Below are 25954 nucleotides of genomic sequence, written 5' to 3'. Positions count from 1 at the left end.
TACCTGGTTGATCCTGCCAGTAGTCATATGCTTGTCTCAAAGATTAAGCCATGCATGTCTAAGTACATACTTTAACAAAGTGAAACCGCGAATGGCTCATTAAATCAGTTACGGTTCCTCGGATATTCCATTTTACATGGATAACTGTGGTAATTCTAGAGCTAATACATGAACAAGTGCTCCAACCAATCAGTTTCTCGGAATTGATTGGAAGGAACGCATTTATTCGTACAAGACCAATGGTCCATTAAGCCATGTTCATGCTTCGGCCTGTTCATGGTGGGCCTAGTGATACTCTTTCGAGAGTATTGCAAGACTCAAAATGACTTTGAATAACTGAGCAAATCGTATAGCCTCTGTGCTGACGATGTATCCCTCAAGCAACTGCCTTATCAACTTTCGATGGTAGATTATGCGCCTACCATGGTTGTAACGGGTAACGGGGAATCAGGGTTCGATTCCGGAGAGGGAGCCTTAGAAACGGCTACCACATCCAAGGAAGGCAGCAGGCGCGCAAATTACACAATCCCAGTACGGGGATGTAGTGACGAAAAATGATGGGACTCTATTGAGGCCCCGTAATCGGAATGAGCACAACTTAAATCCTTTAACGAGGATCTATTGGAGGGCAAGTCTGGTGCCAGCAGCCGCGGTAATTCCAGCTCCAATAGCGTATATTAAAGTTGCTGCGGTTAAAAAGCTCGTAGTTGGATTTCAGTCATACCTATTGGGTCCACTGAAAAGGAAGTAGACGTAGTTGTTAGGGACTTTACTTGTTCTCACGAACTTGTACGGCCCCGCATCACTCTCTTCTGGTGGTTACTTTAATAGTGTATTGACAGAAATGTTCAATATTTGCTACCGATTCTCTTTATTGAGTGTCGGTTCAAGCAATTGAACCCTTTACCTTGAACAATTCAAATTGCTCAAAGAAGGCGTTCTAATCCTCGCAAGAGGTGCCTAAACACGGTATGATAAGTTATAGACTATTTATAGCTATATCTATCATCACCTTTCCTTGAATGATCTTGCATGGAATAATGAAATAGGACCTTGGTCTTATTTTCATTGGTCTTAAAGACACAAGGTAATGATTAAGAGGGACAGACGGGGGCATTTGTATTGCGACGCTAGAGGTGAAATTCTTGGACCGTCGCAAGACAAACTACAGCGAAAGCATTTGCCAAGAATGTTTTCATTAATCAAGAACGAAAGTTAGAGGTTCGAAGGCGATCAGATACCGCCCTAGTTCTAACCATAAACGATGCCAACCAGCGATCATTCTGAGTAATATTATCATAACTCGAATGGAAGCTTCCGGGAAACCAAAGTTTTTGGGTTCCGGGGGAAGTATGGTTGCAAAGCTGAAACTTAAAGGAATTGACGGAAGGGCACCACCAGGAGTGGAGCTTGCGGCTTAATTTGACTCAACACGGGAAAACTCACCCGGCCCGGACACTGAAAGGATTGACAGATTGAGAGCTCTTTCTTGATTCAGTGGGTGGTGGTGCATGGCCGTTCTTAGTTGGTGGAGTGATTTGTCTGGTTAATTCCGATAACGAACGAGACTCTAACCTACTAAATAGACTTGCAGTTTAAACTGCAGTATTCCCCCTTAGTTGACCTAGAGGTGGTAATATCTTTGTGATCCTTCGGGTGATCGAAGCTCTATTACCGTTAAGCCTTTAGAATCAAATGAGGTAAGGATGCTGTAGCACTGTAAGAACTTCTTAGAGGACAAGGGCGCCTTAAGCCTCACGAAACAGAGCAATAACAGGTCTGTGATGCCCTTAGATGTCCGGGGCCGCACGCGTGCTACACTGAAGTGGTCACCGTGTAAAATGTTTCCTGCTCCGAAAGGAGTGGGTAACCCCTTGAACCCATTTCGTGATGGGGATTGGGCATTGTAATTATTGCCCATGAACGAGGAATTCCCAGTAAGCGTGAGTCATTAGCTTGCGTTGATTACGTCCCTGCCCTTTGTACACACCGCCCGTCGCTACTACCGATTGAATGATTTAGTGAGGACTTCGGACTGGTCAATCTAGACTATGAGGTAAAACTTAGAGTCAGATTGTGCTGGAAAGATGTTCAAACTTGATCATTTAGAGGAAGTAAAAGTCGTAACAAGGTTTCCGTAGGTGAACCTGCGGAAGGATCATTAACAAAACCCCATTGATATCAACGATATTGTATATCTTGTTGTTTATCTCCTCTTCGTAGATCTTATTTATAGGACTATAAGAGAAGCATAGATTAACTTTGATAGCAGTAAAGTTTTATCAAACCCAATAAAAATCCATGCTTGCATGGTTAGACATTCATGTGTAAAAGCATGAGTGCTAGGTTATCCAAAGATAGCCATAATTATCCGTAGACGAAACTTGACATTCATGTATATTGTCAATCTGCTAGTGCTGGTACCTTCTAGTAGCCCATTAACTTGGGATGCAAGGTTTAAAGAGGGATAAGCTTCTCTTGTTCACATAGTCATTTACTATTTATAGTGGTGTCATGTGCGACTTGTTGAAGTGGACTCCGCCAGGCATCTTTTCGAAGATGTGATATATCTTTATCCACATAATCATGTAGATTAATACGACAGTACTTGAATTGTCTTTGCTTGAGCAGACTTAAGATTGATAAAAAAGTCCCACGGAGGCACGATACACCTACAAGCGGTGGATCACTCGAATTACCAATCGATGAAGAACGTAGCTAGCTACGATAACCGGTGCGAATCGCAAGATACGCCGAGCACTTGAACTTCCAACGCACATTGCGGCTTTCAGTTTATTCTGAAGTCACATCTGTCTGAGAGTTGAGAAGATTAAATTACTAACTATCACATAGATAGACAAGGGGCCTCTGTCTATCATGTATAGGGATGACCGGATGGTCTATGCTTAGCAGCAGTAGTTTAACTACTACTCTGCTATGACTTAGTTCACATACGGCTTCGTAATATTTTAATCCTTTTCTTGGCTTGGTCCTTAACTGGATACAAGCCTAGTAAGGAGTTTGTATAGATGGTGGTGCATGGTGAAAACTTGTTGGTTGTGTATTGTTAAATACATCAACAGCCACAGAACAACGGGATGTTGGAATATATTTCACTGGCAGGGGATACCTGAGAATGCTGGTCAATCTGCCGACGCTCAAGTCGAACAGCGGATTAACATGACCCGAAGAAAAGGCTTCTCATATTAAAGGATCTCGTTTGTTACATAAAGGTGAATTATAGTCTGTTGGTTCTGTTGTTGTAATACTTAACATATACACAACATATATAACTTGTTAGTAGCGCATATCCCGTCTCCCATTATCAAGCAATAGTTTGGATCTTTCCAAACCTTTTTGATCTCAGATCAGGTGAGGTTACCGCCGAATTTAAGCATATTATTCAGCGGTGGAAAAGAAATCAAACGAGATTCCCTTAGTAACGGCGAGTGAAAAGGATGAGTCCGGCGCAAGGTTTTCCATCGAAAGGTGGAAAGCGGTGCTGCGTAATGGTTAAAGTTATGATGCTTTCAATCAGATCTGTAAGTCCCTCTGACAAGGGCTCTTTACCCAAAGACGGTTCTAGGCCGGTAGCAGATTCTGATAATTGAAATGTCAATTATTAACTTGTACCGCGGATAGAGTCAGATTGCTTGAGAGTGCAATCCAAATTGGGAGGTAAACTCCTCCCAAGACTAAATACGATGGTAATATCGATAGCAAACAAGTACCGTGAGGGAAAGTTGCAAAGTACTTTGAAGAGAGAGTTCAAAAGGACGTGAAACCGCTTGTAGTGAAACGGATAGAACCACGAAGTGTAGCTAAGAGGAGAATTCAGCTTCTCTTGTGCACTGTGGCTTGTTTCATATGCTTGTCTTGAATGCTTTACAGTGTTCCAAGATCAGTAGACTTGGAGGAAACTCTTTGCCTACCCTTGGATCATGGCATCATATTTGTAACTATGACCACAGTGCATGAGAAGTGCATTTTCTTACACTCTTGTGCTCAAACCGCGACTAATGTGAGGGTTACCTTCGGGTTCCCACTCTCGTGATATCAGTAGGGTGTACTAACCATACAACCAATCAATACTGAGTTTTCACAGCCACTGATTCTTCTTGCAAGTTTCAGACTTGGCCTGTGAGCTTGTATTGGTAACTGCTGTATCATGTTCACATTAGGCTGAATCTCTAGAACCGTCTTTGGGTAAAGAGCCCTTGTCAGAGGGACTTACAGATCTGATTGAAAGCATCATAACTTTAACCATTACGCCACCCTTTCCACCTTTCGATGGAAAACCTTTGCGCCGGACTCATCCTTTTCACCGCCGTTACTAAGGAATCTCGTTTGAATTCTTTTCCACCGCTGAATAATATGCTTAAATTCGGCGGGTAACCTCACCTGATCTGAGATCAAAGTTAAAGGTTTGGAAAGATCCAAACTATTGCTTGATAATGGGAGACGGGATACATGCTTAGGTTAGGTTAGGTTAGGTTAGGTTAGGTTAGGTTAGGTTAGGTTAGGTTAGGTTAGGTTAGGTTAGGTTAGGTTAGGTTAGGTTAGGTTAGGTTAGGTTAGGTTAGGTTAGGTTAGGTTAGGTTAGGTTAGGTTAGGTTAGGTTAGGTTATCGGTTAGGTTAGGTTAGGTTAGGTTAGGTTAGGTTAGGTTAGGTTAGGTTGGTTAGGTTAGGTTAGGTTAGGTTAGGTTTTTTTTTTTTTTTTTGGGTGCAAAAACTGTTTATTAGAAAAACATAATGAATGTACATATAAAATTTACATGTGCTGGTTGCATGCGAGCTGCAGACACAGCAATAGCCGCTAAATAACTAGCGAACTAGCATAACGATGGCAATGTGCTTGGTGTCTGCATGCTCTCGAAAAGGATAATTTTACATGATGATTTTAAGCAGTGTAACATAGATAGAGTGCAAATTAAACTAAAAGATTGGGTATAAACAAATGAGTATTAGGGTTCAAGGAAACAAGCCAGCCAACAGCAACATTGTAGAATATGTTGATACAAATAGGGAGCATTTATAAGTATAAAAATTTTGAGCTTGATACCTCGCTAGCTTTATGCGTGTATTTGTTGTTTTATTTGACTAGTTTACTCGGCGTCCGCTTTGTAATTGACTAGACGGCTGCTAACGATCTTGATTTTCTCATATATCAGTCATCTGGTTGGTAACCTGCTTCATGCGAGCCAGCACCTTGCATTTGCTTGACAGTGTGTGATGGTTTGTATCTACTTTATATTGGTTGTTTAATATGCCTTTGTTATATTTCAAACAATTGGTACATTTATGAACTGCCTTGTTCTGCTTGCTTTCACAGGAACTCGATCGATGATTGCCAGCACAAAATCCGCAGATATCTTGCTGGTCCAATAGTTTGCATTTTCCGCTGATGTGACCAAATCCTTGGCAGCGGTAGCATTGCTTGAAGTTAGAGTAGCTATGGACTCTGATTCTTGAATACTCTAGCTGTAAATATCCTCTTGCCAGCAGATTGCTATATAATTGAGAATCACATTCGACTATACAATCATAATGATTGCTATCTCCAGTGATGTTTCTATTAAAAGCTTGTTTTATGTTGGCGATTTCATGGAATTGGCCATTTAATTCAATTGCCTCTTCTATCAGCTGATTGAAACTGCAGTTTGCTGGCACTCTTGCTAGCCGCATAAGTGGCTTCCGTTTAGTCATTTTAGTAACTGTAAAAGCTGATTGTTTTCGTATTTCTTCAATTAGTTTTTCTGCTTCCTCAGCAGTAGCACATATAACACCAGCTCGAGCACCAGCCAGCCGGAGAATGGCAACCACTTGTACAGATATAAGTCGAGGTGAAACACTGTTTTTGAGCTCTTCAATTAGCTGAATATTAGTTTTTGAAGGATCTGTATGTTGCACTATAAAGCAGGTACCATCTACTGGCAAAGGTTTGCCTGGTAGAGCTTTGTCAATGATTTGTCTCGGCTGTTTTACTGTAGATTGACTGTTTGCGTTTGAAAAATTTCTACTGACTTTTCCTACTGCTCTTGAATAGCTTTTGGAAGTTGTTTGATTGTAGTTAGCGCTTTGCTGGCTTGCTCTCCGTGTCATCCTTTTGGGTGTTTCCAAGCTACTGCCATCGACTACAATATTGCCGACACGAGAAGCTCCAATGATGTCCGTTAATCGATTTATCTCAGCGGTTAGAGAATTCAACTTTAAGTCAAGTTGCTGTTTCTCCGCAAGCTCTGTCTCATACATAAGCTTGTAGTTTGGGCTGGCTGGCAAATCTAGTTGTGTAGTGAGATGCTGTTCGCTGTTGTTGGATTTAACATCTGATAGTTCTTTTCTAAACTAGCGATTTTTGCTCTAGAGCAAGGACAGTCTTTCTATAGCCAAGTTTAAGCCGCAGTTCATTAAAGTTGAGAGGGCTCAGCTGCTCGCTGGCAGCAGGAGATTCAATGGCTTTGAGAGCCTCACAGACCCTCTCCACCACCTCATATTGTTCGAGAGTAGCACTAATTACGGGTTTTGATGAGACGGAGTCATTAACAAGCTGGCCAAATGCTTGAAAATTGTCTTTAAGGTAGCTGCAGATTTCCTCGATAGAAGCATTAGAGTTGAATGGTTTTATTGCTGGCGGGGTTTTATTTTTATCCTTGACTTTTCTTGTATCTGATCGGGTTGGTTGTACATCTGTATCCGGCGGGGGGTCACGGGTAGGGTTAACTCGAGCAGTTGCAGGAAGCTTGGAAGAGCGCGTAACAGGGCCTTTTGTGGTTGCACGTTGGCTATTGGAAGCCATGCTGGTTTCTTGAATGGCCCGTAACGGGCTGAATTGCCTTGAAATGTAACCAAAGAGTATTTAAACTGATTCTTGGCACCTTTAAATATAAGAATAAAACAAAATAAATAATGAAAAACTTCTTAATTAGTAGCAGTAATTAGTTAATTACGGAGTGAAAAATAAGCGACTTGTCTGCTGGATGCCCGCCGGTGGTTGGTTAGGTTAGGTTAGGTTAGGTTAGGTTAGGTTAGGTTAGGTTAGGTTAGGTTAGGTTAGGTTAGGTTAGGTTGGTTAGGTTAGGTTAGGTTAGGTTAGGTTAGGTTAGGTTAGGTTAGGTTAGGTTAGGTTAGGTTAGGTTAGGTTAGGTTAGGTTAGGTTAGGTTAGGTTAGGTTAGGTTAGGTTAGGTTAGGTTAGGTTAGGTTTTTTTTTTTTTTTTTTTAAAGGTGCAAAAAACTGTTTATTAGATAGAAACATAATGATTGTACACGTTATATTTTTTACATGTGCTGGTTGCATGCGAGCTGCAGACACATAAGCCAGCAAGCCGCTGAATAGCTAGCAAGGCAGCTTATCAATGGCTATGTACTGCGTGTCTGCTAGGCTCTCGTTAAGTTTTAGTTGACATAAAGATTGTTGCAATGTAACATAAATAGAATGGAAATTAAATAACATAAGATTGAGGATTGGGTATTTACAAATAATGGTTAGGGATCAGGCTTATATGCCAGCGGCCAACAGGCATAGCATTTAGTATGTGTTGATACAAATAGAGAGCATTTATATAAGTATAATACTTGTTGGCTTGATAGCTCGCTAGCTTCATGCTAGCGGTTGTAATTCTATGTGACTAGATTACTCAGCTGATGCTTCGTAATTGACTAGATGGTAACTAACTTTCACGGTTCTGCAGTATATCAGTCATCTGATTGGTAACTTGCTTCATCCGAGCCAGCACCTTGCATTTGTTTGAGAGTGTATGATGGTTTATGTCGACCTTGTATTGGTTATTAAGAATACCTTTGTTATATTTCAAACAGTTGGTACACTTATGAACTTCCTTGTTTTCCTTGCATTCACAGGAACTCGAGCGATGATTGCCAGCACAGAATCCACAGATATCCTGCTGGGGTAATAGTTTGCATTTTCCGCTGATGTGACCAAAGCCTTGACAGCGGTAACATTGCTTGAAGTTAGAGTAGCTATGGACTCTAATCCGCGAATACTCAAGCTGTAGATATCCTCTTGCCAGCAGATTGCTATATAATAGGGAGTCACATTCAACTATACAATCATAGTGATTGCTATCTCCAGTGATATTTCTATTAAATGCTTGCTTGATGTTGGCGATCTCAGGAAATTGGCCATTTAATTCCGTTAATTCTTCTTTCAGCTGATTGAAACTGCAGTTTGCTGGCACTCTTGCGAGCCGCATGAGTGGTTTTCGTTTGACCATTTTGGTTACTGTAAATGTTGACTGTTTCCTTATCTCTTCAATCAGCCTTTCTGCTTCCTCAGCAGTGGCACATATTACGCCAGCTCGCGCAGCAGCCAGCCGGAGAATAGCAACTACTTGTACAGATATAAGGCGAGGTGAAACACTGTTTTTTAGCTCTTCAATTAGCTGAATATTAGTCTTTGCAGGATCTGTGTGCTGCACTATGAAACAAGTACCGTCAACTGGCAAAGGTTTTCCTGGCAGAGCTTTGTCAATGATTTTTCTTGGCTGCTTTGCTGTGAAATGAATGCTGGTGTTCATAAAGTTGCCATTGGTTTTTCCTACGGCTCTTGAATAGCTTTTGCTTGTTGTTGGATTGCTATGTATGGCTTGCTGGCTCGCTCTTCGTGCCATCCTTCTTGGTATTTCCAAGCTGCTGCCAGCTTCAGCAATATCAGGAGTACGAGACGCTTCGAGGCTTGCGGTTAGTTGATTTATCTCAGCGGTGAGGGAATTTATCTTTATGTTGAGTTGTTGTTTTTCCTGGAGCTCTGTCTCATACATGAGCTTGTAGTTTAGGCTGGCTGGTACATCTGGTTGTATAGAAGGCTGCTGAACGCTGTCATTGAAGCGCATATCTGACAGTTCCTTTTCTAAATTAGCTATTTTTTGCTCTAGCGCTAGAACAGTCTTTTTATAGCCAAGTTTTAAACGCAATTCATTGAAGTTGAGTGGACTTAACTGCTCGCAGGCAGCTGGAGATTCAATGGCTTTGAGTGCCTCGCAGACCCTTTCCACCACTTCGTATTGTTCAAGAGTAGCACTAATTACGGGTTTAGATGAAACTGTATCATTAACGAGCTGGCCAAAAGCTTGAAAATTGTCTTTAAGATAGCTACAGATTTCCTCAATAGAAGCATCGGAGTTGATTGGTTTGATTGCTGGCGGGGCTTTATTTTTGTCTTTGACTTTTCTTGTATCTGGTCGGGTCGATTGTTGTATATCTATATCCAGCGGCGGATCACGGACAGGATTGACTCTAGAGGATGCAGAAAGCTTTGAAGAGCGAGTAACTGGGCCTTTTGATGTTGCACGTTGGCTATTAGAAGCCATGCTGGTTTATTGAGTGGCCCGTAATGGGCTAAATAGCCTTAAAAAATAACCAGGAACGATTTAAACTTATTCTCGGCACCTTTAAATATAGGAATAAAACAAAATTAACAATAAAAAAGTTCTTAATTAACGTTATGAATGAATTAACTGCGGAGTAAGAAATAAGCGACTTGTCTGCTTGATGCCCGCCGGTGGTGGTTAGGTTAGGTTAGGTTAGGTTAGGTTAGGTTAGGTTAGGTTAGGTTAGGTTAGGTTAGGTTAGGTTAGGTTAGGTTAGGTTAGGTTAGGTTAGGTTAGGTTAGGTTAGGTTGGTTAGGTTAGGTTGGTTAGGTTAGGTTAGGTTAGGTTGGGTTAGGTTAGGTTAGGTTAGGTTAGGTTGGTTGGGTTGGGTTAGGTTAGGTTGAGTTAGGTTAGGTTGGGTTAGGTTAGGTTAGGTTAGTTGGGAGGTTGGGTTAGGTTTTTTTTTTTGCAATAAAACTCTTTATTGATATCATTGCCTGAGCCTTTAGGCCCAGATTGATTACTTAAACTACAAGTGTTTACATATTCGATCGATAGATGGATGGATAGTCTTATTGATTGTAATAAAGGTTTAGGGGTTGAACGATCGATCGATCGATCGAAAGGGGTTTTACAAAGTGGGGTTTTCAGAGAAGTTTATGGAATGGGATGGAATAATAGTTTGGTCGATCTATCGATGGATTGGTAAACGTAGAAAAATTGTTAAGTTGCGTGTTTTACATATTGCCGATCGGTCTATCGATGGATGGGGATGGATGAGAAAAAATTGGTTAAGTCCCTTGGTTCTATTTTTGTGGTCGGTCTATCGATGGATGGATATACATAGAAAACGGTTAAGTTTGGTGGTTTACATATTGCTGATCGGTCTATCGATGGATGGGGCAGGATGAGTAAATGGTTAAGTCCCGTGATTTGTTTTTATGTGGTCGATCTATCGATGGATGGAATTTGATTGGAAAAGTGGTTAAGTCCTCTGGTTTTGTTTTAAGTGGTCGATCTATCGGTGGATGGGTGTACATGGGAAAAGTGGTTAAGTTTTGTAGTTTACATATTGCTTATCGGTCTATCGATGGATGGGGATGTATAAGAAAATGGTTAAGTCCCGTGAAATTATTTTATCTGATCGATCTATCGATGGATGGAGATGGATGCGGAGATGGTTAAGTCAAGTGGTTTTGGTTTATGTGTTCGATCTATCAATGGATGGATATGAGTAGGAAAATGGTTAAGTTTTGTGATTTACATATTGCCAATCGGTCTATCGATGGATGGGGCAAGATGAGAAAATGGTTAAGTCCCGTGATTTGTTTTTATGTGGTCGATCTATCGATGGATGGAATTTGCTTGAAAAATGGTTAAGTCCTGTGATATGATTTGCTATGGTCGATCTATCGATGGATGGGTGTACATGGAAAAGTAATTAAGTTTTGTAGTTTACATATTGCTTATCGGTCTATCGATGGATGGGGATGTATAAGAAAATGGTTAAGTCCCGTGAAATTATTTTATCTGATCGATCTATCGATGGATGGAGATGGATGCGGAGATGGTTAAGTCCAGTGGTTTTGGTTTATGTGTTCGATCTATCAATGGATGGATATGAGTAGGAAAATGGTTAAGTTTTGTGATTTACATATTGCCAATCGGTCTATCGATAGATGGAGTTTGATGAAGAGATGGTTGAGTCCCGGCATATTATTTTTATTGTCGATCTATCGATGGATCGAGATGATTACGAAAAGCGGTAGGTTTATCTGGTTTATAAGAAGTTTAAGTGGTCGATTGGAGTGCTGATATTGATGTTTATGTTAGACTTAATTGGCCATAATCAGTCCTTTCTTCTAAATTTGCTAAAATCTCTTTTCTTATCTGACACTCTTCTGATGTTGCCATGTGTTTAGTGTCAAGTTTACGATTGAAGGCTGTATTACGGCGGAGACAATTGGCACAGTTAACTTCCACGCTTATACATTCTGCCCCTTCGTGTCCTTCGTAGCCACACTTGTAACATTTTGGTCTGTAGTTGTTTATCAAACAGTATTTTGCGGTATGGCCAAAATCGCAGCATCTGAAACATTGAACAAGGTTTTTTATTGGTTCGACAGTGTATCTCATCCATCCTAGTCCTACTTTGCCATTGTTTATTAACATCCAATAGATCTCGTAAGGCAATTCGATAATGATGTGTTCTTTGTTGTGGTATTTTGATTGAGTATTGTTGCCATTGTGTTGTTTATTGCGGATACGGATTCTCGTTCTAATTCTCATCTGTGTTAACTTCTCATTGCCAATTTTTCTTAGTTCGCATTGTGTTTTGATGTTTTCCAATATCTCTTCGTTGCTGATGTGGGTGTCTACATGTTTTATTATGAGATTTGGATTTCTCTTTTTACTTGGTTGTGCCTCTAGATTAGTGACTTTCTCGTTTATCATGTTCATTGTTCGGCTCGCTTCTTCTTTGTTGTTGAATTTCAGTACCATTCTGTTGTTGCTAATTTTCTTTGCCATTGATGGGTATATTCCAGTGCGCGTTGGATTGATCGCTTCCTTGACTGTTTGGTCAATCGGTCGATCGATCGATTGATCTTTATGGTTCACTATCACTGCGAATGTCGGTTTAATTGTTTCCTTGTTTTCATTTTGTGGTGTTGATTGCGCTATCTGAGCCCATGAATGAGCTTGTGGTTGGGTTTGGGTGACTTTTTCATTTATTTTTGCCATGTTTTCAACTAAAGCATCGATGGATTCTTTTGTGTTTTTTGCCATTTCAGTAATTGCAAGAGGTATTGCTGTTGTTATCGCTGCTTGCACAGCTTCGATCATGACTTCGGTTATGTTGGTTGCCGCTTTTGCCAGTTGTTCAGAGTGTTTTTTCTCTGCATTATATTGTTCTGTTAGCCATTTGTTTTTCTCTGTTAGATGGTCATTGTTTTTTTGAGCTTCCAATATAGTGTATTTGTTTATTGCCATGCAGAGATGTTCAATGATGGACATTGCATTATCGATTGAGTTGCTTATGCCATTTTTGAGGTGTGTACTAATACTTTTTGCAGTTCTACTGTCAAGATATGCTTTGAGGGCTGAATGGTCACTTCGTAGATTTTCAATATAAGTATCGATGTTTTGAGTACTGATGTCGCCGATTCGTCTGAATGAGTGGGTCGCGTAGTCTATTTCATCCATGTATGTTGTCTTTTTCTGTTTTCTACGCCGGGAGGTTGATGGTTGATCGTTGGGTGAAGGTGTGAGCTCTAGTACTCTTTTCGAATGTGTTGGTGTGTGATATTCAGCTGGATCTATCTCGGTATCGTCAGAATCAACAGTGTCTTCGGTGTTCTTTGACATTGGTTGAGTAGGGTAGATGAATGGTTGAGTTTATATGTTGATATGTTCGATCGAACGATGGATGGAAGGCAGAGTTGGATGAATTTGATGATTTTGTTCAAATTGTTTATAGCGTTCTAGCGATCGATAGATAGAGAACTCAAGGTCACCTTTGTTTGACTTTGATAGGTCAAAGACCTTCAAATTGCTGTTCGATCGATCGATTGATGGTAGAAACTCAAGGTCACCTTTGTTTAACTTTGAGAGGTTAAAGTCCTTCAAATAGGGATGTTCGATCGATCGATGGATTGATGGAAAATTGTCTGTGAGACCACGTTTTTCTTAATTAGTTAATTATTGAATTTTAAGCACTGGAAAACACTTAATTAGGATGCACTGATGATGGTTAAAGATGGATTGCACATTTTTAAAGATGAATTATGGTGAAAAGATGGTGAAAAATACAGTTTTAGTTTGCCTATGGTAATGTTGCCATTGCCGAAAGGCAAAAGCCTTTTACGGTCAAAAAACGATGAAGATCACTTTTTTTGGTCACAAAACTTATTCAATTGTTGTCTATGATGGTTTAAACATTGATTTAGCACAAAAAAAGAAATTAAATTGGTTAATTAATTAGTGAAAAAGGTAATTAAAGGAAGAGCTAATTTTTATACATGTTGCCCCGATGAACGATCGATCGATGGTTAGGTTAGGTTAGGTTAGGTTAGGTTAGGTTAGGTTAGGTTAGGTTAGGTTAGGTTAGGTTAGGTTAGGTTAGGTTAGGTTAGGTTAGGTTAGGTTAGGTTAGGTTAGGTTAGGTTAGGTTAGGTTAGGTTGGTTAGGTTAGGTTGGTTTGGTTAGGTTAGGTTGTATCGGTTAGGTTAGGTTAGGTTAGGTTAGGTTAGGTTAGGTTAGGTTAGGTTAGGTTGGGTTAGTTGGGTTAGGTTAGGTTAGGTTAGGTGGGTTAGGTTGGGTTAGGTTAGGTTAGGTTGGTTAGGTTAGGTTGGGTTAGGTTAGGTTAGGTTAGGTTGGGTTAGGTTGGGTTAGGTTTTTTTTTTTTTTTTTTGAGGTGCATAAAACTCTTTATTTTTGCCTCTTAATATTGAGTGTCGGCTCTCATTTGAGCCAACTCTGGTTACAAAATTTTTGTGACGCTGTAAACAGCGTCACTGGGAAGGAAATATCTTATTTGGGTGACGTTTGTGTCTTATGTTTGACATGAGTATCATTTGTTGCGCAGGTGACGCTGACTTCGGGACTGACGTTCAGAAAGTCATGACTTCCCTTCGCGTCAGTGCCATGAGACAAGTGACGCTCAACCACCTAACCGACGTATAATAGTCAGCGTCAGCAGCCGCGTCTCTCACTCACTTTCCTGTTCAAGCGTCACCTACGCATTACATTATTTTCTTAGGTAGTAATTGAGATCAATAGGAAATGGGATTATTTACAATTGAATGAATGATTAAGTTGAGATGATGAGGAATGTACAATGAAGTGGTTTGAGGTAAGTTTCGCGTTTAGTTTGACTGACGTTCAGTTGGTTGGGTTAGCTAAAACAATACAGTTTTTGTGACTGAGTTCCTATCAGCTTTACATAATTGGGGCAATTAATTACTAATTTGTATGTTTCCTAATTCTATATATTAACATAAAGGCTTTGATATGCCTTTGTAACCCGTTCATTAACGCTTGCAATTGGACAGTTTTTGTTGCTTCTGATGTTTTAATCGTAAGTAGGCCTATGCTAGTCCTTCTTACTTTGTACGTTGTACGGAAGGAGACACGCTCACACAAACAAACAAGATGGAACATTTTTCAATGTAGCTAAGAGTTTACCCTATTTATTACTATCGCTTAAGAGAAATGAATTTTAGGAGAGCAGAATTATAATCGTTTGAGATCAGTTTAATGGGTAGTGTGAGTCAACAAGTGAGTTGTGGTTAATTGGGATAATTAAGAGATTCATATTTAATGCTGTTGGATATTATAAAAGATCGGTAAAATAGAGGGAGAGATGTTTGCAGTGGGATAGTGAGGGCTTGTACAATAAGTAGATTAAATGTCTCTTTCTTCAGATTTTTTAAAAGCAACACGACATTTGTGTTTGTCGAAGGTTAATTTGTCAAGCTGTGAGTTTTCATATTGAGAAATTTGAAGCTGCATTTTCTTAAACAATTTCTTCTGAAGAATTGGATCCGAGAACTCCTTATTTCTACGGACAATTGCTGCGAGTTCAACGAAGGTTTTCCATTTGGCTTGAGCGCTTTCGAAGTCCCTTTTGGTCAATATTGTCTTTTCCGCTTGAACCACGAGTTTCGACAATTCACTATCTGTGTGATAGTACCTCTTGTGTCTCGACAAATTGGAACCACCTTGTTTAACTATCTGCTCAGTGAAGAGACAGTAGTCAACCTTACAAATTCGCACGTCAACCAATGGTTCCGTTTTACTCCTGGTAGAATGTGGAATAGATGAGACGCTTTTTTGGCTACTTTTATCTGAATCCTCCTTTTCCCAGTCTTCGCTTTCATCTGACTCGTCAATTTCTGGGGTGACTTTGACTGGAGCTTTAGACTTCATGAAGCCAATTACCCGTTTACCTTTGTCCTTAATCTTGGACTGATGATCTCTTTTCTCTGGTAGATTTGATGTTGAATCTGCTCGAGCTTCACCAGTTTCACCTTGTATTTTCTTTTGTTTTGTCTCTTCAGCAGATGAAGAGCTGGTTCGTCTTTTCCTTTTGCCTGTTACTAAGGCTACTGAGGATACCAGATTCATTTTTGGCTCTTTTTCCTTTTCCTTTTCTTTTACCTTTTCCCTTTCTTTTTCTTTCTCTTTACTCCGACTTTCTTTTCGTCCACTGCCACCTTCGCTTCTATCTGAACTTGTATGTTCACCATACATTCTCGCTGTTGTTATTATCTTTTCAATGGTGGCAAGATCTTTAAGGTTGTTTTCCTTAAGTTTCTTCGCTGAAGATTGGACAAGAGCTTTGTTTTTGGCCTTTGGCTTTGAGATTAGTTTCCCGTCACCAGGTTTAATCTCTTTACCCTTTGTCACTGAGCCTCGTTTACCTTCATCTTCATCATCCGTTGTTGTTGTTGATATAAGAGCAAAGGGACTATCTTTAACTTTATCTTTATTCTTTTCTTTTAACCGTTGTTGTTGTTGTTGATCCTGTTGTTGTTGTTGTTGTTGTTGTTTTTCTTTTTTACTGTCGCCTTTTGACTCTGATTCTTTGTTCTGATTTAGGGTTTTCCCTTCGTCTGAGCTGAAGGAGCATGGAATTGACGGAAAGTGACCTTGTTCATCTGAGAGCACTGGTGATTCTTCTCTTGATGGTAATGGTTGAGCGTAAGGGAAAGCTGCCTGATTAACATGATCGTATTCAGGATTTTGATCTTGATCTCTGACAGGTTCAGAGTCATCATCTTTTCCCTTGATGTTTTTATCTTTTCTACCTTCACCATTTGTGTTACTTTCTGGTAAGGGAATACATTGAGTTTCTTCAACATCCTTTTCCATTCTCCCGAAAATCTCAGATATTGGTATAAAGGTCGGTGGTTTTCTTCTTTTTTCATCTTCTTCCATGGATTGATATTCGTCGAGTGCGATCGCTGCTTTATTCTTGGAGATTGATGAGAAGTCTATAAGATTTGTTTCACAAAGTTCATTTACGCTCTCAACGGAGTCTAGAATGTCATTAATTGATGTTGGATCCCATTTGTTTTTACCAATAATAACCAGGTCAGAGTATTGACTAATGTTTTCACTGAATTTAACCAATTTTGCCTGGACTTTCAATGCCAATGTTTTCAAATCATTTAGGGTCACAATCCCTGATGGTGAAGATGTGGCAAAGACACAATCCATTGGAGTGGGTTCTCCATCGTTACCACTGTTGAGCATATCGTCAACATTTACCTGGGATTCTTTGTTCACCATCTCAACTGTTTCGGTATTCGATGACATCTCACGTGAATTTACCTTACCAGGATCTTCTTCTTTATTCACTGTACCTTTCGTCTCAGCTTTTTCAGTCGAGGTTCTCTTATTCTTAAATTTCTTAGATTCAGTCATTACACCAATGCTTTCAAAGAGCTTCGCGCTCTCAGTGGTTGTCATTGTACTTATTTCGCGAGACTCTTTGGCCGCTTCGGGCTCGGTGGTGAACGACCTTTCTTGAACGTTTAGTTGATCCTGGCACTGACGTGGAAGCTCCTTCCGTATCCAATTTGCTAACATGGTCTGATTTCTTTTATTGTCAGCACAAATTTCATTCGCCAGGCTACGAAGAGAAATCTCAAGGGAGAATTTTACATCGCCACAGGCACGCTCGAGTTCCGATTTGAAGTTGCAAACTTCTTTGGATTTGGTCCATGGGTTCGTACTTGTACTTTCTTGGTATTTCCGGCCAGCCTCATACCCAATTTTAAGCCATCGCATTACCATCCTTCTTCTCTCTCTAAAACAGGCTTTTCGTTTATACAAGTCAATTCTTTTAATGTCCCGTTCAAAGAATTTACAAACAGGATCTACATCCAAGTCTTCAGAGTCTTCCGAGTCATAGTCCACAAAGTGGTCGAGCAGATCTTTCGGAATTTCTTTTCTTTCAGTAGCTGCTCTAACCTTTTCTTGTGACATGTGGAGAAAGAAATCTTGAAGCTTAGCTTTGATCTCCACTAACATTTCTTTGTGGGAATTTTCAAACGATTTGTAAAATTCATATTCGCTCTCCTTTGTTGTTGTCACAGGGTTGACGCGGGTTGAGTTCACTCGATCTTTGCTTCTTTCAGTTTCCTCTTTACTTGGTGTTTCAAAAGGAGTGACTATCGGAGTCGCGGTAGAGATGCTAGTTATTGAGATTGTTGGTGATCTGTTTGGTGACGCTGCCGAATTAGGGTAACTTGATGGTGTGTAAACAGTTTTACCAGATACTGACGCTGAATCTTCATCTTCGTTACCAGGTCTATTTCCAGAGGATAGATCAGTTGGTGTTGTTTCAACACTTTTGTCCCTAAGATAGAAGCCTGAGGCTGCTTTTGAGTGATGAGCTTTATCGGTGGGGTGATTAAATTCAGTGATTGGCATAAACTGTATTGACGGGGATTTGGTTAAACCAGAAGCCTTTGACGATCCATAGACCCAGTCCGATGGGATTTCATTTGTTGCCAAAAGGTAATCGGGAATTTTATCAACCGAGTCAGTAGTCATACTGGACATGCTGATTCTCCTGTCCTGTTTTCCATCTGTCTTATTCCCTGAATAATACTTGTTCAGTGTTTTAGTTGAGTAACCAGATTCACGGTACACTTGAGAGACCTTTTCGGCTATCGGAGACAACACAGGCGATGTTTTCCTGGGTGACTCTTGGTCACAACTTGTAGATGGTTTTGGGTCGTTGTCAGCGAGAGTTAATTTCCTTCTCACCCTGCTGATTTCATGGCTGTCAATTTGCTGAACTGATGGACGTTCCTCTTCTCGCTTTTGTTCGGATAAAGGTTGGCCGACACACTCGCGACTATTTGATGGATTCATGTCGATGACGAGTTCTGATTCAGATTCGCTCGCACTTGTATATTCTGAATCCGAATAGTGTTCAGGTTTATAATCACTAATCGACACAATAGACCACTTATCCCAATCGGGGGCCTCTTCCATAAGCAGAAGGGGAGATTTGGCTTAAAAATCGCTAGCAGTTAATTTCGCAGCAGTTTAGTTGTTTTACAATTTATAAGTTTCTGAACACTTTTTAGGACAGAACTTTAAGAGGTAGGTAGTGTATAATTTCTGAATAGATAATTCAACAGTTTAAAAGGTGAGGGATAAGGATATATTCACTTGTTAAGAAATACAATTGATTGTTGGCTGATAGCTGATTTACAATTGATGAATTTGAATGTGGATACTTTGGAAAACGAAATTAAAATGAGAGGAATGATGTTAATTAAAATTTCGTTAAAAGGAAATTTGAATCTGTGTAATTGGAGACGTTTTGACTTGTAACCTAGCAACTGTTGCTATGGAGACTAAGTCAGCTGTGATTAAGAAGTTTAGCTTTAAAAGCTTTTAAGGAGTTTATTCCTCAATTCGAATTCGAATTCGATACCTTTTAGCTTTTATTAGCTTCTCAGATTCGCTTAATTAGTTTTAGTTTTAGGTTTCCTTTGGATTAACTTTCTTTTGTTAATGTATCTTCCATTAGCTTCTCTAAATTCATTTCTCTTAATTGGTATTTACTTATAGATAATTCGATCTGTTTAACTTTCAGAGATTGTCCCATGATGTATAACTTTCAATCTTGTGATTTTGTTAAAATAAGCAACCTCATGTCCAATTGCTCGCGCAAATTAATGAACAGGTTACTCACATTTTCTTTTGTTGTTTTGACATTTGGATTTCCGATGATATTATCCTTGCTCAATTTCTTTCGGTGGTTCCATGATATTGGTGAGATATTTTGGCGTTGATCTCCTCACTTAATTCATTTACCAAATCGGTTTCATTCTTGACTAATGCTCTTTCTATTTCTAATAGTAGGTTTCCATTTGTTTTCACATCTTGGCCAAGGATCTCTCTGAATAATCTTAGGTGTTTGATGCGAATCTCCTTGGTCTTTTCACATTCCATTATCAGATGACGGTTCGTCATTGACTCGTTTCCACATTCACATAATGCTTGTCTCTTTAGTTTCATTCTTTCGAGATAACTACCATATGGGCCATGCCCACTTAACAACCATATTGAGGATTTGTTGAGGAACTTTTTGTAAGGAAGTTTCAGCCACCCTGATTTTTGTTTAGCGAGAAGATTCTTTGATAAGTTTTCCTCAATGTGTAGATTTGTTTTTTCTTTAATTTCTTCCTCTATTTTATACTTTATGTACGTTCTTGGAATGGTATCATATTTGACTCTTTTCTTCGACCTTAGGGCTCTCTTTGCTAGTTCATCTGCCAGTTCGTTTCCTTTGATTCCTTCATGAGTATGGAAACACTGAGATTACAGGAGATGAAAACTTGGCAAAATTCTATGTAAATCTTTTCTTCGGCAAAAGCAACGTAAACTGGGAACAGGGGAAACCACATGAGCAACAACTAAAAACAAGTGAAGAAGAGAGTTACCCATCTCAAGGAAATCAGGATGTAGCTTATGTCAATCCTTTGGATACTTCAAATATTATAACGTCATTAAGTGCGATCAGACATGTGATCCAGACCTTTGGGAACAAAAAAGCACCAGGTCTTGATAATATACCTGTGGAGGTGTACAAGCATCTAAGTGATGAAAATCTATTACAGATACAAACGCTTTTCAGAAGGTGCCTGGAGATTTCTTACTTCCCGAGGTCTTTTAAAGAATCACTGACCGTTCTCATTCCAAAACCAGGGGTCGATCCTACTACTCCAAAATCCTGCAGGCCAATTGGGCTCCTTTCGCATCTAGGAAAGATGTTTGAAAAACTAGTTCTCCTAAATCTTGATGACTGGTTAAATGAGATCATGGCGAAAACACAATTTGGCTTCATAAAGAAAAGATCGACAATTGATGCAATTGATAGGCTACTATCAACACTCAGAGAAAACAAGAAAAGGCAGAGATCAACTGCAGTCATATCCTTCGACATCGAAGGAGCCTTTGACAACGTCAGATGGATTGATATAATTCAAGTAATGGAGAAACGAAATGCACCACCAATTATTGTCTCCCTAATCAAATCATACTTGAAAGAACGATACACAAATTTACAATATGGTCTAGCGTCAGCTAAAATCGAGAATTATAAAGGCGCTGTTCAGGGCTCATGCCTAGGTCCAACCTTGTGGAATTTGATCATAAATGAATATTTATCCGAAGCAGAAACCAGACTGAATAATAAAAGACTGATGGTCACAGCTTATGCTGATGACATCACTATTGTTGGTGACTTCACCCACAAAACAATGGAAGAGGATATAAAGTTGATCAAGGAGGAACTTATTCAGATTGAAAAGTGGTCTAAAGACTTTCACCTTAAGTTCTCAACAGCAAAAACAAAAATGATGTGGTGCCAATTCAAAAACAAACAAATCAAACCGGTGACGTTCTACCTTTATGAAGAGGAAATTAATGTAGTACCTACAATAAAGATCCTTGGCGTCATTTTCGACGACAAATTAACCTGGGAAACACACGCAAAAACGCTAAGAAATAAGATCCTCACGGTGACGTCGCAATCCAGAAAATTTCTAGGTCATCCCAAGCCGAACCTTGCTCTGCTCAGAAGACTTCATGACGCGGTTTTCATTCCTAAGATCACCTACGCAGCTGGAGTGATAAGTTCGAGCTTCTCCAAAAAGGTTGTTAATTTATTTACCTCAACCCATAGAAAACTGCTACTGACGCTCTCTGGAGCCTACAAGACGACTCCATACGTTTCTTTGTGCTGCCTCTTGGATGTGGTCCCAATTCACCTTCAACTTGAGCGGCTTACGCTGAAGCATCTATATCTTAATCCAATTAGAGTCATTGATACCCTGAACATCACTGCTGATAGACAAATAGAAGAGAGTTTTGACAAAAGTTTTAGCAAAAATTCTGAACTCCTAAAGGACGTACCCCAAACCAAAGTCATAAGCCAGAGTCAAGTCGATGAAATTTTAGCTAATGACCCAACAATAACACACCAATGCTACACGGATGGTACCATTAACCAGACTGCAGGCGGCTTTGGCTATGTATTGATGAACAGAAATTATCGCTCCATCACTGAACGAACTGAACCTTTATTCAGTTATGCTGATATCTATCAAGCAGAGGCGCTGGCTATTGATGCCGCTCTCAACTGTATACAAGTAAAATGTACGAACGGGAACAAAGTGGCAATCTTTAGCGACTCAGAAACAATTTGGAACCATCTGAAATCTTCGCTTGAAGGACACCAACTAATCAAGAAAATAAGAGCATCCATGATTATATGCAATAAAAAAGGTATTGGATTAATGATTTACAAGGTTAGGTTAGGTTAGGTTAGGTTAGGTTAGGTTAGGTTAGGTTAGGTTAGGTTAGGTTAGGTTAGGTTAGGTTAGGTTGGGTTAGGTTAGGTTAGGTTAGGTTAGGTTAGGTTAGGTTAGGTTAGGTTAGGTTAGGTTAGGTTAGGTTAGGTTAGGTTAGGTTAGGTTAGGTTAGGTTGGGTTAGGTTAGGTTAGGTTGGGTTGGGTTAGGTTAGGTTAGGTTAGGTTGGGTTAGGTTAGGTTAGGTTAGGTTAGGTTGGGTTAGTTAGGTTGGGTTAGGTTAGGTTAGGTTGGGTTGGGTTAGGTTAGGTTAGGTTAGGTTAGGTTAGTTGGGTTGGTATCGGTTGGGTTAGGTTAGGTTAGGTTAGGTTAGGTTAGGTTGGTTAGGTTAGGTTAGGTTAGGTTAGGTTAGGTTAGGTTAGGTTGGTTGGGTTGGGTTAGGTTAGGTTAGGTTAGGTTAGGTTGGGTTAGGTTGGCCAGGTTAGGTTAGGTTAGGTTAGGTTAGGTTAGTTGGGTTAGGTTAGGTTAGGTTAGAGTTAGGTTAGGTTAGGTTAGGTTAGGTTAGGTTAGGTTAGGTTGGGTTAGGTTAGGTTAGGTTAGGTTGGTTGGGTTAGGTTGGGTTGGGTTGAGTTAGGTTGGGTTTTTTTTTTTTTTTTTTTTTTTTTGGTATGAAAGTTCTTTATTTGAAGGTATAAATTTTGTACTTTACAAAGTAGCAATTTTACAGAGTATACTCTGAGTTTTGCTTGAAAGACCCGACTTAATTTAGTCAGGTTATAGTTACTTATTTAGTTTGTGGGAGAGTAGGAGTGAATAAGGAGTACTTAAAGTTAGTTGGTTGGGGGTCTGGGTGGGTACTTTACATTTCTGTTGGGGAGGAGCTTCAAGGTTGTACTTTCCTGGAATGGGTTTACATTTGTACTTTTCTGCGCTTACTCTCGGCCTCCTAACTTTAGTTAGTCTTGACAGAGAGTAGCATTATTATGACAGTTTTTGATTTTTACAATATACATACATATAAATAAAGTGATTAAAAGGGCTTATGTTTAAAAGTTATAAAAGTATTCGAAGTATAAAAGTATACTTCTGTGCAGTCTCTCACTCTTTCTTCGCGTCGCTTAGTTAATTCAATTGGCATTGAAGTATAAAAATGGATGACATTAATGTTCTAGATGGGATTGTGATACTGGTTTCTTATTCATACTTCTTGATGCAGGAAGTATCGATTTATTTATTAACAAGATATCCTACTAGAAGGTGTTAAGTGAATTGCTTCAATGACAGTGAAATTGGCTGATTTTGTTTCATCTGTAAATTACTACGAGGGTAATATCTTTAATGTTTGTTATGTGTTTTATTGTTTAGTAATATGATTAGGGATAATAGATGAGAATTATTAGGAAGTATTAATCGTGATGAAAATGGTTAATTTTCTAATTATGATGAATGAAATCACCCAATCTGATCAATGTGAAAAGGAATACTTTTAATTATCTATTTCTATTTCACTCAAGTTGGTATTTACTTGAGTTTATTAGCCGAAAGATTGGGCTAAGTTTGGAAGTGTCGACTTCCGACTCATCGGACGACTCAATCACTCTAATTTGTTGTCTTCTCTTTCGAGTTTTTGACCTGGTTGATTCTGTAAGGGTGAATTCCTCGTCATTGTACTCTTGGCTTGAAGACGAAAGGAAGACGCTTTGATTGTCACTTGAAACACTTGATTGTGACTCCAAACTTGTAGCTCGACTTGGAGTAGAAGTTTGTTTACATTTTGGCATTGGAACATATTTCCTTTTAAGTTGGTGAAGTTTCCTTGGAACCTCTTCATTACTGAGTAGAATAAGGGGCTCCTTTTCCGGAAAGCACTCATCCTCTTTATCAGATAGATGTTCGATTAAAGTTGACATTCTGTTTACAATTGGTACTTCCTCATTGGCATTGGTTTCGATCTTCCTGAGCTGTTTAACCAGATTTTCCCAACTAATTTGACCTTGGTTAAAATCGGTCTTGGCCAGGTCCGTAATTGCGGATATCATACTTTTGAGCTGGTTAATTTCTCCTTCTTCATCATCGGTTTTCGCTCCAATTATCTTCAGCTTCTCAATTGTATTGGTAAGCTGGCCAGAAACCGAATCGATACTTGCAGTAATTTTATTCAATTTCTCCAAGAAATTTCCAATATCTTTCTGGTGCTCAGCAGGAGTATAAAGTTGAATTATCTCCATTGTTGAAAAGGTCGATTTCATTTCAATTCCAACTCTTGCCATTCCTTCATTTAAATCCTTTACCGTTGTCTGTGTAGATCGTTGATTACCAGTTCTTCCAAGCTTTTCTTCTTCCTTAGATCTTACTTGGTCAATGAGAGACCTTAGCATCAGCCCAAATTCTTTAATTTCTACGTTAATTGCAGCATTTATACTTTCATTTTCAGAGATCGGGTTCTCTACACACTCCATGTCCGAGTCATGTAGTACGTCGAGGTAATCAGGTTGCTTATTAACCATTTCAGCGTTGGACTTGATCAGGTCACCCAAGGAATAAGGGTTCAAAGAGGATTCACCTCTTTCACCTGATCTATCACTTTCAATCGTCGATGTATTGGCCATTTTAACTCTTAATTGTACTTTTGAGCTAATACAGTAGTAATTAGGTGAGGTTAAGACCCAAGATTTGTCACTCGGTTTATAACTTGTCACAATTAAAGGTAAAATTTCACTATTTAGGACGTGGTTAGAAGGTCAATAGAGAAGTTGAACTACATAAATATTAACATGTGAGAACCACTGTTTAGTAGTACTGCGGAATAATAGATGGCGACTTGTAACACTTTTACCGCGAGATTTCATTTTGTTCAATTTTAAATTTCTAATATCATTCCATCATTGATCAGATTGAGCAATTTGAGATTCATAACATGATGGGTTTTATTGACCTTTGGTAGGAATATATTCTTTGGTGGATTAAAAAGGTCCAATTGAGAGCAAGAAGGATAACTTTTGTACTAATATGTACTCTTAAATGTACTTTCTCATGTTTTAACAACAAGTGTACCTTCTGAGAGTTCAGAGAATAACAATATAACAATATAAATGTATGAAAGAGAAGGGAAGGGGAAAGGTGGACTTGATTTGTATGAAAAATAGGAATTGGTTAACAAAAGATAATTTGAACATTGTCACAGGTATAGTCGTACTCTAGATTTTCTTTGATTTTGCAATTGCAACTGCCGCTTCCAATTCATCCAGGGTAAGACCTGATTCGGCTGCTAATTTTTCTTTTGCTGTCTTGGTTGAGTCAATTTGTTGCCTTTCTTCCTTTTCTTCCAAGTAATCCTTGTAGATTTCCCTGAGCTTATCAATCGGTTGTCTTCTTATTTCTCTCGAAGCTTTGGCCAGCATTTCTACTTTCTGGGTTTCATTTTTACAAGTTTTCCTGACAATTTGGGCTTCGTACTTGAAGAATTCCCACCGAAGAGAAGCATCGGAGAATTGCTGCTGGTTCATCACCGTTTTTGTTGTCATTGGATTGTACTCTTCGCCATCATGATAGGTAACAAAATGCTTAGAAATGTTACTTCCAGTTTCTCCTAGTTGGACAAATAAGCAATCTTTGACCACACAAAGTCGAACTGTTAGTGTTTTCCTTGAGTTGGCATAGCTATCTTTAGATGTAGACTTTTTCGGTTTCTTTATGCTGGTCGAAGCAAGAGTAGTTTTTTCACCATCGCTTTCAGAGTCCAGGATTGAAAATGACCTTTTCTGGGGTCGTGGCTCAGGTTGTTTGACTGGACTCTGCTGAACTTTAGGGATGAAAGTGGCACTTCTCACTGCTTCTTTGCGCGGTGGTGTCTCAGCTCTTACTATCTTGGGGATTCTATAGCCCAGTGGTCTAAGAGTATTAACTTCTTGGCTCATTTTGGCCTTAAGTTGCTCTGCTAAAGTTGGTCCTGGGCTCACTGGAACAGTGGATTTTGTTGGTGTTGAAACCGGAGTTTTACTTTGACTTGAAGTTGATGGAATCACTTGTTTTCCTTTGACCTTTTCAACTTGTTGTTTTTCTGCATCATTAGCTGCCAACCAGGGGAAGCGTTTTTTATCGAATTTTACCGAGTCTTGTAATTGAGAAGTAGCTCTTTTTGAACTCTTAATTTTATCTCTGATGTCTGTGACATCGACTTTGAGTACTGACATTTTCTCAAGCAAATTCTCAACAAGTTCAATCAACTCAAGAGATCGTTTATTAGCTTTCATAGTCGCCATTCTGAATCTGAGAAGAGTTGAGTAGA

At 39.4% G+C, this 25954-nt stretch overlaps 1 non-coding gene and 1 pseudogene across 1 annotated transcript; both read left to right on the top strand.

Moving 5' to 3' along the window:
* Positions 1–2164, top strand: LOC128396369 (small subunit ribosomal RNA). Its single transcript, XR_008326790.1, has one exon. It is a non-coding gene; the product is annotated as a small subunit ribosomal RNA (ribosomal RNA).
* A 506-nt stretch (positions 2165–2670) lies between these two features.
* LOC128396367 (5.8S ribosomal RNA) lies at positions 2671–2824 on the top strand (annotated as a pseudogene).
* Positions 2825–25954: the final 23130 nt, after the last annotated feature.

The sequence above is a fragment of the Panonychus citri genome, unplaced genomic scaffold (genome assembly GCF_014898815.1).
Source record: "Panonychus citri isolate SS breed McGregor unplaced genomic scaffold, ASM1489881v1 Contig00143, whole genome shotgun sequence".
Taxonomy (NCBI): Eukaryota; Metazoa; Arthropoda; class Arachnida; order Trombidiformes; family Tetranychidae; genus Panonychus; species Panonychus citri.
This window is presented reverse-complemented; position numbering and strand designations above follow the sequence as displayed.